The sequence below is a fragment of the Mustela nigripes genome, chromosome 4 (genome assembly GCF_022355385.1).
Source record: "Mustela nigripes isolate SB6536 chromosome 4, MUSNIG.SB6536, whole genome shotgun sequence".
In the NCBI taxonomy this organism is placed as follows: domain Eukaryota; kingdom Metazoa; phylum Chordata; class Mammalia; order Carnivora; family Mustelidae; genus Mustela; species Mustela nigripes.
The window spans coordinates 102,728,476-102,738,766 of NC_081560.1; the positions used below are offsets into that span (position 1 = coordinate 102,728,476).

Here is a 10,291-nt window from a genome sequence, read left to right on the forward strand (position 1 = left end):
GATAGCATGATTGCTAGCTAACTCAAAAGAGCCTACAATAGACTATTATTATCAATAAGTATATTTAACAGAATTTCTGAATACACGGTTGTATAAAAATTGTTATGCCTATATTCTATGAACAACAGTAATAAACAATTAGAAAATAAAAGAAATGTCATTTATATAACAGCATTAAAAATATAAAATATCTAGAAACAAATTTACTGAAAGATATGGGAGACCTCTACACTGAACACTACAGAACAGTGCTAAAAAGGTAAAGAAAACACAAGCTAATGGTGAAATAGTTAACTGTCGCTGTGTACAAAATTGCCACTTTTTTTAATACTTAAAACACTTGTGATTTCATGGTTTCTGTGGATTAGAAATTCAGACATAGTTTAGCTAAGATCTCTGTCTCAGGGTCTCACCAGGTATTGATGGACAGCATTCTCATCTGGCGACTTGACTGGAGAAGAATTCACTCCCAAACTCACCCAGTTTGTTAGAGGAATTCATGTCCTTGTGTCGGTAAAATTGTGAGTTTTTTTGTTGGCTGTCTGCTAGAAGTCGAGCTCAGCTTCTAGAGGCTGCCTGCAGTTCCTTGCCATGTGTCCTTTTTGCAAGCAGTTGACAGGATGGTAGTTTGCTTCTTCAAGTTCTGCAAGAGAGCAATAGTAAACCTTATAGCAAGATGGAATCTTATATAACATAATGTACTCACAGCAGTGACATCCCATCACCAGTCCCATATTCTATTGGTTGGAAGAAAATTCTAGATCTCAACCTCCACTCAGAGCAAAGAGATTATATAAAAGAATATACCCCAGGATGTGGGATCATGGGGATCACAATGGTGATATACCATGTGCATAGATTAGAGCATTTAATATTATTAATATAGCCAACTATGCTAAAATTGATCTCTACATTCAGACCATAACAATCAAAATCCCTGCAGAAAGTTCTTCTTGAACACCAAAAGATTACTAAATTTTAAAATTCTAAAATCGTAGAAAAATACAGTTTCCAGAAGAGTCAAGTCAATCTTGAAGGAAAAAAAAAAGTTAGATTTTTTTACTATCAGATTGCAGGATTTACTGTAAACCTACAGTAATTTAGATGAAATGGTATTGGTACAAATATAGACAAATATGCCAATTGAACAGAAGAGATGAGTCCAGAAATAGACTCATATATATACTGTCCCTTGATTTACAATAAAGGCCCTACCACAATTTACTGGGAAAAGGATGATATTTTCAAAAAATACTGCTGGAGCAACTGAACATCCACATAAAGAGGAAAATGATCCTGCTCTTTTCCATGGTGCCTAGGAGGTGATAGTTTGCTTTAGGATGAAGCAGAACATCTCTTTCCCAGCTATTGGCAACCAGAAACTCATTGAAGTGGAAGATGACTGCGAACTTATTACCTTTTATCAGAAGTGTATGGCCGTGGAAGGTGCTGCTGATACTCTGGGTGAAGAATGGAAGGGTTATGTGATCTGAACCAGTGGTGGCAATGACAAACAAGTCTTCCCCATGAAGTGGGGTGTCTTGACCCCTGGTTGTGTCTGCCTGCTGTTGAATAAGGAACATTCCTGTTATAGACCAAGAAGGACTGGAGAAAAAAGGCACAAATCAGTTTGGGGTTGCATTGTGGATGTTAATCTCAGTGTTCTTAATTTGGTCTTTGTTAAAGAAAGGGGAAAAGGATAGTCCTGGATTTACTGATATTGCTGTGCCTCATTGCCTGGGGCCCAAAAGAGCTAGAAGAATCTGCAAACTTTTCCATCTCTATAAAGAAGATGATGTCTATCACTATGTTATGAGAAAGCCCCTAAGCAAAGAAGGTAAGAAACCTAGAACCAAAGTGTCCAAGATTGAGCACTTGTTATTCCACATGTCCTCCTACATAAACATTGGCATATTTCTCTTAAGAAAGAGTGTACTAAGAAAAAAACAAGGAGGAGGCTGGAGAATATGCTAAACTTTTGGCCAAGAAAAAGGAGGTTTAAAAAAAAAATGCTGGGGACAGATTGTGAAGACACAGAGACTGTCCACTCTGAGACCTTCTACCTCTAAGCCTGAATCCAGTCAAAATGAGATTTTCTAAGAGTAACAAATAAATAAAATCAGACATAAAAAAAAAAAAAAACAATGATTCTCAATTCCCTACCTCACACCATACTAAAAAATTAATTCATAGTGGATCATAAACCCAGATCTTCTTGAAGAAAATGTAGAATATCTTTATGAATTTGGGGGTAGCATAGATATCATAAGCAGAATCCCACAAAAACTAAACATAAAAGAGAAAATAGTAATTTTGACTTTAGTTTAATGATGAACTATGTTTATCAAAAGCTGTCATTAAGAATGTGAATAAGCATGTGAAAAACTGATAGCTTCTTCTCTAAGATCAGGACCAAGATAAGGATGTTTACTTCCACTTTTACTCAACATAGTACTGAAAGTGCCAGTCACAGCAATCAGATAAGAAAAAGAAATAAAAGGCATCCAAATTGGTAAGGAAAAAATAGAATTTTCACTGTTTGCAGATGACAAGATACTATCTGTAGAAAATCCTAAAGACTCCACTGAAAAACTACAAGAAGTGATAAAAACATTCACTAAGGTTATAGGATACAAAATCAATATACAGAAACTGACTTCATTTATATACACTAGTAATGAAATTGCAGAAAGAGAAATTAAGAAAACAATATCATTTACAATTGCACCAAAAAGAATAAAATACCTAGGAATAAACTTAACCAAAGAAGTGAAAAGACCTGTACTTTGAAAACTATAAGACACTGATGAAAGAAATTGAAGATGACACAAACAAGTGGAAAGATGTTTCATTGATCATGGATTGGGAAAACAAATATTGTTAAAATGTCCATACTACCCAAAGCAATCTACAGATTTAATGCAATCCCTGTCAAAATGCTAAGAGGAGTTTTCAGGGAACTAGGACAAACAATCCTAAAATTTGTACAAAAACACAAAGATTCTCAAGAGCCAAAGCAATCTTTTTTTTTTTTTAATTTTATTTTTTCAGTGTTCCAAGATTCATTGTTTATGCACTATGCCCAGTACTCCATGCAATATGTACCCTCCTTAATACCCACCACTAGGCTCACCTAACACTCCACCCCCCAAAGTAGTCTTCAAAAAGAACAGAACTGGAGGTATTATGATGCTACATTTCAAGATACACTACAAGCTATAGTAATCAAAACAGTACAGTGTTGGTACAAAAATAAGCACATAGATCAATGGAACAAAATAAAGAACCCCAAAATAAACCCACAAATATACAGTCATTAATATTTGACAAAGAAGGCAGACTGTGCAATAGGTAAATGCCAGTCTCTTCAACAAATGGTGTTGGGAAAACTGAACATCTACATACAAAAGAATGAAATTTGATCACTTTCTTATACCATGCACAAAAATAAGTTCAAAATGGATTAGGGGACTAAATGTGAGACCTGAAACTATAAAAATCCTACAAGGGAACACAAACAGTGATTTCTCTGACTTGTCTCCTGAGGTAAGGGAAACAAAAGCAAAAATAAACTATTGGCACTACATCAAAATAAAAAGCTTCTGTGTAGCAAAGGAAACAATCACAAAACTGAAAGACAACCTACTGAATGGGAGAAGATATTTGCAAATGACACATCTGCTAAAAGATTAGTATCCAGAATATATAAAGAACATATATACAACTCAATGTCAAAAAAACCCAAGCAACCCAATTAAAATGGGCAGAAGACATGAACGGATATACAGATAGCTGGCAGACACATGAAAAGATGCTCGTCATCCCCCATAATCAGAGAAGTAAATCAAACCCATAAAAAGATGTCACCACACACCTGTCAGAATGGCTAAAATAAAAAAACACAAGAAACAAGTGTTGGTGAGGGTCTGGAGGAGAAGGAGTCTTCATATACTGTTCGTGGGAATACAAATTGGTGCAGCCACTTTGGAAAACATTATGGAGGTGCCTCAAAAAATTAAAAATAGGATTACCATAGGATCCAGTAATTCCGCTACTGAATATTTACTCAAAGAATATGAAAACACTAATTTGAAAGGATCTTTGTACCCCTATGTTTATTGCAGCATAATAATGGATAGCCAAATTATGGAAACATCCCAAGCATCCATCAAGTGATGAATGGATAAGGAAGAAGTGTTTTATATATATACAATGGAATATTACTCAGTCACAAAAAAGAATGAAATCTTGCCCTTTGCAACAACATGGATGGAACTAGAAGGTATAATGTTAAATGGAATAAGTCAAGTAGAGTCGAAGTGAAGACAAATACTGTATGATTTCATTTGTATGTGGCATTTAAGAAACAAAACAAATGAGCAAAGAAAGAAAGAGACAAACAAAAAACCAGACATTAAAATATAGAGAACAAAATATAAAGAACTCCCCAGAGGGGAGGTAGGTGAATGGGTGAAATAGGTAAAAGGGATTAAAAGTTCACTTATCATGATGAACTGATACATCATTGTTGAATTACTGTATTGTATGCCTGGAACTAATATAACACTGTATGCTTAATTATATTAGAATTAATTTTTTTTAATTTTTAAAAAAGAATGTGAATAACTAAGTCACGAACTAAGAGAAGAACTCATATTCAGATTATATAAGGAGCTTCTGTTATCAAAAAAGAAAAGATAAATATCTGTTTATTAAAAATGGAGAAAAGCCTGAGTGGGCAACACAAAACTGTGAATATTTAAATATCTAATAAGCATATTAAAAAGTGTTCAACCTCATTAGTCATTAGAGAAATGCAAATTAAAATTACAATTTATTACCAGTATCAGCCCATCAGAATATCTGAAATTAAAAAGAGTGAAAATAACAGTATCATTGAGGATATAGAGCACCTGCATGGCTGGGGAAATGTAAAGTGTTCAAACACTTTAGCAAACTGTATGACACTATATAATACTACACACCTGCCTACTTTATGACATGCAATTCCACTCTTACATATAAACCCAAGAGAAACATATATGTCCACCAAAAAGGATATGTTAAGAATAGCCAAAGGAACTTCCTTCATCATAGCCCAAAGCTGAAAAAAAAAGAGCTGCCATGTCAACTGGAGAAAGTATGAACTCATCATCCAATTTTTGTGTAGTGGGATACAATACAACACGAGAATAAACCCCTATGCACACAACAACATAGATGAAAATCTTAAAAACCATTTTGTTAGGCAAAAGAAGCCAGACACAAAAGAGTACACATTATTGAATTAGAACTCTATACTATACAAGAATAGTAAAAATCAGCCTGTGGTGTTAAACATCAGAATAGTGCTCAGGGATTTTTTTTTTCTCCTGGGAAAAAGCAGGAGGGGATTTTCTGGGGTGAGGCAAATGATATGCTGACGTTTGTGGTGGTTCTCCAGTTGCACACCAGTGCAAAAACCCCATTAAACTGTATATTTAGCATTTTTGCACTTTACCCCATGAGTTATATTGAAAAAGCAAAAAATAAAGAGCATTTCGTATCTGATTTCTCTAGTTGCTTTTCTAAGTTTTGATGATATAAAAATTATGATTCATTTAGGAAAGTACATAGAACTCCTTTCATCAGAGGTGTACACAAGGAAAAAAACTTGCACCTAACCCCAAATTCTGGCTAATGATGTATATTCATAAATTTAAGTAAAGTGTTAATTTGTGGTATGAAAAAAAACTCTTTTATTTTCTGTAGATCATGAAAATACATTTTTTTAAATAACTTCTATTAACATTTCAGCTTTATCTTTTACCTTTAGGTCATTTATCTATCTGGAGACCACATATGCCTACCATTTTAGGTGAGGATCTGGTTGTATTTTTCTTTGGATACGGATCACCTTCCTTGCTCCTTGAAATAATTTTCTTCTTCATTATGCATCGAATTCTATTTACACAGGGATCTAAATTCCCAATTCGATTCTATTTGTTTTTATGCCAATCCTATACTGTTGTTATTAGTGTGGCTTGGTGGTAGGCCCTCGCTGAAAGCAGAGCAAATTCCCCCCTTCTTAAAGTTAACTTAGTTCTTCATAGATCATATTCTTCAGGGGACATTTAGAACAAATCAAGTTCTTTATAAAACTGCCAAACCAAGTTTTTGACTGGGATTGAATTGAATTTTGTTAATTATTTCAACTCCTATATTTTTTATATTTTATATTTCATATGGTTCTTTTCAATGACTTTTTCCTGCTTCCTATTAATAATAGCCCTCTCATCCCCCAATGCCTTGGAGTTATTGTTGTGCTTACTTTAAAATCATTGCTCATCTGATCTAATAATACTTCTTTTGAAGACATACAAATGGCTAACAGACACATGAAAAAAATGTTCATCATCATTAGCCATCAGGGAGATTCAAATCAAAACCACATTAAGATACCACCTTACACCAGTTAGAATGGCCAAAATCAACAAGACAGTAAACAACGAGTGTTGGAGAGGATGTGGAGAAAGGGGAACCTTCTTAAACTGTTGGTGGGAATGCAAGTGGGTGCAGCCACTTTGGAAAACAGTCTGGAGATTCCTTAAGAAATTAAAAATAGAGCTACCCTTTAACCCTGCAATTGCACTACTGGGTATTTACCCCAAAGATACAGATGTAGTGAAAAGAAGGGCATCTGTACCCCAATGTTCATAGCAGCAATGGCCACAGTCGCCAAACTGTGGAAAGAACCAAGATGCCCTTCAACAGAGGAATGGATAAAGAAGACGTGGTCCATATATACAAGGAAGTATTATGCCTCCATCAGAAAGGATGAATTCAACTTTTGTATCAACATGGACATGACTGGAGGAGATTATGCTGAGTGAAATAAGTCAAGCAGAGAAAGTCAATTATCATATGGTTTCACTTACTTGTGGAGCATAAGGAATAACACGGAGGACATTGAGAGGAGAGGAGAAATGAGTTGGGGGAAATCGGGGGGGGAGACAAACCATGAGAGACTGTGGACTCTGAGAAAGAAACTGAGGGTTTTGGAGGGCAACGGGGTGGGGAGTTTGGTGAGCCTGGTGGTGGGTATTAAGGAGGGCATTTATTGCATGGGGCACTGGGTATGGTGCATAAACAATGAATATTGGAAACTGAAAAAATAAGATAAAATTAAAATAATAATAATACTTTTTTTTGCAATATGTTTTTTGTAGTTGTTAATATTTTTTAAATAGTTGTTTTCTTCTCTCATTTCTTCTTTTGGCCTGTGACTTTCAGTTTCCCTGGGAATATCAGCTTCTTTATCCTGTAATGTGCATACAGGAAAGGGTAAAACATATATTCTAGTTCTCATCCTAACAGATGGTTTAGGGGAGGCAAGGAGGTGAACCGAAGAACTCCACTGATCACCATTTCTTTGCTGCTACTCCACCAGTCATCTCTTGAACCACAAAGCCATCTACAAACTCATCCAAAGAAAAGGAAATCCACGAGCTCTGGGATTTGCCGGGGCGGGTCTGGGGGTGCGGGGGGAGTCAAATGCTGGATGTCAAAGGCCTGGGCTGGTTGCCACATCTGGTTTCCTCAGTTCTGCAGGATTTGATGAAGTTGCAAATTCCCTGCCAACATGGGGTGTCCTATGGTGACAGAATCTGCAACTCTCTTCCAGCCAAATGGGACAGGCAGAACTTAAAATGCTCTTAATGTTCTATATCTTGATTGAAATGGGGTTCACACGGGGTACACATTTGTCGAAATCATTGAACCGTACACTCAGGACCTGTGCCTCCCACTGTGTAAACAGAATCCCTGGGCATAATGACAGGATATCTGCTCTCATCATCTTTCACTTTACTGTTACTGAACACTGATCTGGATATGCTAGTATTAAAGTAAGTTGCAAAACTAAATTGGAATTATAAATGTGAGAGAGGACGATGCAATACTATATTTGTTAGCTCTTACCCTATTTCCTCTGGAATGCCCAAAACCTCATTGAAAAAAATATTAGAACTATGGGGAGTTTAGTAAGATTGCCAGTTAATCAATAAACCCACATCGATCTCTAACTGGGGTCATAGTTCAAACGCGTACAGCATTTCACCGAATGAAAATGGGTGAAAGGAAATAAATTGTGAGGAAGGCAGTATAAATTTTTTATTTTATTGAATTTTGGTTTAAACAAGCGATGTAAACATTTGTTATACCGAAGATTATATTTTAAATTTGAAGAAGAAAGAGCATAAATTGATAAATCAAAACAATTTCATTTCACATTTTTTTCTCACTTGGGGATACTGATTTAAGCCTGAAAAAAAAACCCAACACATTTTATAGTAAGATAGCAAAATCAAGTCTTATGTTTCCATTGTCATGTGTGGAACAGAATTCAACCTTGAAGCCTTTAACTGGGAGTAATATTTTGTTTCCTATGGTTTCATATTTCATAAGAGAAAACAGCTGCTCACAAATTTAGGAAATTCCTAACCTAACATAATCTTTGTATGATGATTTTTCTATTAGTGCAATCATACCCCGGATATTTGCACAATTCTCATGGAATGATATAAACATGTGTCACAATATGTTTCTCAGCTCAGAAACTTCCATTTATAGTTCTTCTGTCAGTCTTCTCCTGCTAAAGATAAAGTGAGCATTGTTGGTTCCTTTTCTCAAAAGGAGAATTTGGTATACAGTAGGCTGTGTTTAGAGGTTAAGAGCCCTGATTCTGCAGCTAGACTGTGTGAATTCTATCCTGGCTCCAGCACTTGGGGACTGTGACCTGGAGACAAGATTTCAACCTTTCTGGGCCTCCGTGCATTACCTGTAAAGTGGTAGCAATTACAGCACCTATCGCAGAGGGATGATTAGATCACCGAACGTATGCACAGCTCTAAGAGCAATGCCCATTGCATGGCAAGCACGTTGTGTTGGTCATTATTAAGAACCTGGTTTTGAATTCAGTTTTTAACCCCACTATTAGGGAATCTAGTTCACGCTGACATATTTTCATTTTTGGAAACTGATTACAACGCAAGAAGATAAACTAAGGCTGATGCCCACCATGTCTGAGGGCACTAAACCATAACCGGGTATCTATCTATGGGCTCTTTTACAGAATATTTTCAAAGTAGGTAGGAATGTTTATCAAAGCAAAGGCCAAGTCCTCGTCTTCTTGGTGAGCTGAGGTGGGTGGGGTATTTTCCCCGAATGATCTAACAAGTCAATTCATTTTCTAATCCCCCGCTAAGCCCCTACCCTCTGTGCAGAAGACCACACTAAGACAATCTGCATCCTAATCATTGAAAACAGCATTGAACGTTGGTCCCAGGGTGAAGTGATTCAGGAGTATCCAGGTTACGGTTTTGATTACCGACCACCATGTTATATTCTGTTTCTAACTGTCTAGCTCAAAGTGAGTATTCACTTCATTTGAGGCAGCAGGTAGATGAAAAGTTAGTATCTTAGACATAGACTTCCTGTCAAATAAGACGATAACACTGGGTATGGAAGGAACATCACCTGTACATAGATTTACCGATTTTGTCAAGTGGTATGAAAATTCTTCACAGAGTTCAACACAGAGTTCAACACACAAAAATAAGTTACTTTTGCATGGGGCACTGGGTATGGTACATAAACAATGAATCTTAGAACACTGAAAAGAATTAAATTTAAATTTTTTTTTTAAGATTTTATTTATTTATTTGACAGAGAGAGATCACAAGTAGAGAGGCAGGCAGAGAGGAGGGGGAAGCAGGCTCCCTGCTGAGCAGAGAGAACCCGATGCGGGGCTCGATCCCAGGACCCTGAGACCATGACCTGAGCCGAAGGCAGAGGCTTTAACCCACTGAGCCACGCAGGTGCCCGTTAATTTTAAAAAATAATTTATTTTTGATTTTAGGTTTTCATGGACACTGTGACCAAATGTTCTTTCGGGGCATAAGATTTCTCATGGTCACCATAAATTAAAATAACCAACAGGGAGGTATTATTATTTGTCTTAACAACTAAGAAAATGGCAGAAAATGGCACAGGGGACTTAAAATTCTCTGCCAGTTTTTCTATAACTTCCCAGCCATATTAACATGCTGAAGGTATTTAGGGCAAATTTAAGTTTCTGTAACAAAATACAGCGGCATAAAGAAAGAGAAGTTTGTTTCTCTCCCATCTAATCGTTTCACAGTGTGTGGAGCCCTGGTTGACTGGGCCGCTCTGCCTCATGAAGTCATCTGAGGGTTGTATCTTGTTCCAGCCTTTCTTGGGGTGTTTACCTTGTCCATCCACATGATTGAAA

General features: G+C 36.4%; 1 pseudogene; it reads left to right on the plus strand.

Moving 5' to 3' along the window:
* Positions 1 to 1,340: 1,340 nt before the first annotated feature.
* LOC132016375 (small ribosomal subunit protein eS6-like) lies at positions 1,341 to 2,100 on the plus strand (annotated as a pseudogene).
* The last annotated feature ends 8,191 nt before the right edge of the window (positions 2,101 to 10,291 follow it).